The 3185-nt window shown below is 46.4% G+C and overlaps 1 long non-coding RNA gene across 1 annotated transcript; it reads right to left on the reverse strand.

Annotated features, from left to right (window-relative positions):
* Positions 1-1165: 1165 nt before the first annotated feature.
* Positions 1166-1562, reverse strand: LOC144315228 (uncharacterized). Its single transcript, XR_013380976.1, has 2 exons — positions 1342-1562; positions 1166-1226 (listed from the first exon to the last, which is right to left on the reverse strand). It is a non-coding gene; the product is annotated as an uncharacterized LOC144315228 (long non-coding RNA).
* Positions 1563-3185: the final 1623 nt, after the last annotated feature.

A 3185-nucleotide genomic window follows, 5' to 3' on the forward strand; every position in this document is an offset into this window, starting at 1 on the left:
TTTCCACTTCTTTTAATTTCCCAGAATCCATGGGAGATCTGTCCGTGTGATTGCTTGCTTAGGGATGAGGAACACGGGGCCGCGGCAGGCCAACGGCCTGGCCCTAAGTCCCAATGCCCTGCTGAGTGTGGTACCACCATCCGGCCTCCTGGGTGTCTGTAACGTTGGTGGGCGAGGGCTTCAGCAGGTGCGTCTGCAGGGCAGGACAGAAGACAGGCTCAGGGACCAAGCGCGTTGTTGGGATTCACAGGCCAAGTCATTTCCACTGGATCACAGCTTCTGTGGTTGAAAAGCCAGGAATGGCGATTCCAGCTTTTTCACTGAAGACCCCAGAAACCGGCATCCCCACCTCCTTTGCTTTAATTCTGGAGCTCCATAAGCCAATTATCATTTCATGCCTGACACTAAACAATCAACTCTACAGTTATAAACACACACGCATTACAAGGGACAAGCCCTAGCCCCCAGGGAAGACAAGTATCTACAGGATGGCAGCACAGAGCCTGGGGATTTACCCCCCAAGTCACCAGCAGGGCTTCCCACGATGGCATTGCAGGGAAGGAGGGAACCAAAATGCTCCCTCTCGGCTTTGTTTCTTGTCATGACACCACGCAAGTGACCCAGGGGACGATTCTGGGCCAAACCTGAAAGGCCAGGAGGAAAGCGCCAGTGTGGTGTTGGCACAATTCAGAGCAGCCTGTTTCAGACAAAACATTTCACTTCCAAAACATCTGAAACCCTCTTGGCCCTGGAGTGTGGTACAGCTCATCTGAACATTTTAGAAACCATTTTAGTGCACACGGCGGAGGCAAGGAGTGGTGTTCTTTAAGGAGCGTGTCTTCCTTTAGGGGGACCATACCAAAATAAGATGGGCAGAAAACGGAGGTCTTGCCAGAAGGTTCTCCAGACAAAAACTTAAAGAAGAAAAGGTCCCAGAAAACACATGATGACACTGACAATAACAAAGAAAAAGGCCATCATAAATTCTAATTAAAATATAACAGATATTTTATATCTGTCTCTACTCTGTTGGAGACCTGGTTCAGGTCCTACCGCCTCCAGGGAGGCTCTTGTCGCATGCAAGCATCTAAGCTCTTTCCTGCCTGTGACTTGATCTAAAGTTTTTGTAATGTGTGGAATATACCGCAGTGTTCAAAACAATCCATTCTTATGTTCGATTGAACTTTACTCTCCAACACCCGGTTTGAGGTCAGGGACTACATCTTCTGTGAAAAGAATGATAATGCCTAGTAAGCACTACCTTTAAATCCAGGTGAGAGATCCCTTTCAAAGGATAATCCCATATCCTCCCTTATAGAACATTCTCCAGGTAGCCAGGACCTCTTCCCTTGGGTGTGTGCATCTTCCCTGGGTGGACCATGTTGCCAGTCCATGGAATGGCCACCGGGCAGCCACTTGTAGGAGGTCTGCTTAGATGCAGAGCTGGGCTTCCACATGCCTGTATGTGAGAGCATGACCCCAGAACCTTTCTTCTTCCCTAGGAAGAAAAAGGGGCTGGGCTGCAGTCTGGGCACCAGGAACCACCTCCCCATGCCACCACATTCTAGTATGGAGTCTCAAGGAGGCCAAGAATTCTACATGAGAACTGGATTTTCCAGCTTCCGTTGCTCTGAGGAGCTTAAAAGGCAGTGAGACAGGTGTGCTGTTGGGCAGTGGTGGCCTGGCTTGGAGTGGGGGGGCGGCCAGGAGGAGTCTCCCATCATAAGGAACGTGGGCTTCCAGTGGATCTTTCTCTGGGTCCCACACACGTTGGAGACAGCCTGAGTACGTGCCAGCTAACTCAGGCCCTGAACACTATTTAACTCTCATCTTGTTATTGCTAGAACCTATCTGGAGCCAAGAAGTGAGTCACCAAAATAATGGAAAGCCTAGCTTAAAAACAAACCCATGGGGTGGGGAGGCACCTGAGCGGCTCAGTCAGTTAAGTGTCTGATTCTTGATCTCAGCTCAGGTCTTGATATCAGGGTCGTGACTTCAAGCCCCACATTGGACTCCATGCTGGTCATGGAGCCTACTTGAAAAATACAACCAACCAACCAAAACCATGGGGGGCTTTCTAAATAAGTAGTTATGAAAAAGAAAGTGGAAACTGCAGGTCCCCGTAATGAATTCAAAGATTGTTCCAAGATGGAAATAAATGAGGGAGTTTAAGGCAAAGGGGGTGGCTAGGAGGGAAAGGCAGCTGACATTGAACTGAGAATATACCAGGGCTCTGTCTCAAAAACAAATGTGCATGACGTGGAGCAACCGTTATGTCTGCTGCTACAGTGATTTGACTTCATCCTTTTAGACATCACTAATTAGAATGTGGATCAGTGTATACGGTTACCTTGGACTGACGCTCTCTTCGAAGAGATTTATTGAGAAAACTCAGAGGACGAACAAGAGTACAAGGGGAATGTTAGGTTTAATTAAGCAATCTGCTCTTGCACGGACTCCAGCACAGTAATTGTTGGTACGCAAATATGCCGTGAATTATAAATGACTCATCGGTACTTTGAAGGCGACAGAACAAGATCTCTTCTTGGAAGGACTTGGGAAGCATTTTTGAGTCATTGAAAGGTAGCAAATTGCACTTTGTGGTCATCAAACAATAATTACTGTGTCCCTTTTAAGCCTAACAACAACAGGTGACATCTGTTAGGTGTTATTAGATGCTGGGCCCTTGGTTGAGTGTCTTCCAAACATTTAGCCCTCACTGTAGGCCTATGACGTATTGGGTACTGTGGCCATTTTGCAGATGAAGAAACTGAGGCACTTGGCCCCTTGCCCAAATTACCCAGCTACATAATAGCAAAAACAAGACAGGTGCAACATGCTCTGTGCCTTTAAGGGTTTACTGTCTACTATTTTTTTGAGGTGTAAATTTTCTAATTTTATTACGTTGGGGCCAGTCTCGTCTTCTAGCTGATCTGAATTTGGTAAGTTTCACTAAAATAAGTTAATATTAAGTATTTTTCTAGCCAATTAACTATTGTCACATATTGTAATAGGAACGAGGGGGACACTCGTTGTCTTAAGGAACACCCAATTCACACATAGGAACCAACTGCCCGAAGACCGTTCTTATTTCCAGATTGTAGCGTAGTATTTATTATGCCTGAATGATGACAAAAACAGTGATGATTTTGTAACAAAACCTCAGGGAAGCTATTAACAAGTTG

Source organism: Canis aureus, chromosome 6, assembly GCF_053574225.1.
Source record: "Canis aureus isolate CA01 chromosome 6, VMU_Caureus_v.1.0, whole genome shotgun sequence".
NCBI classification, from domain to species: Eukaryota; Metazoa; Chordata; class Mammalia; order Carnivora; family Canidae; genus Canis; species Canis aureus.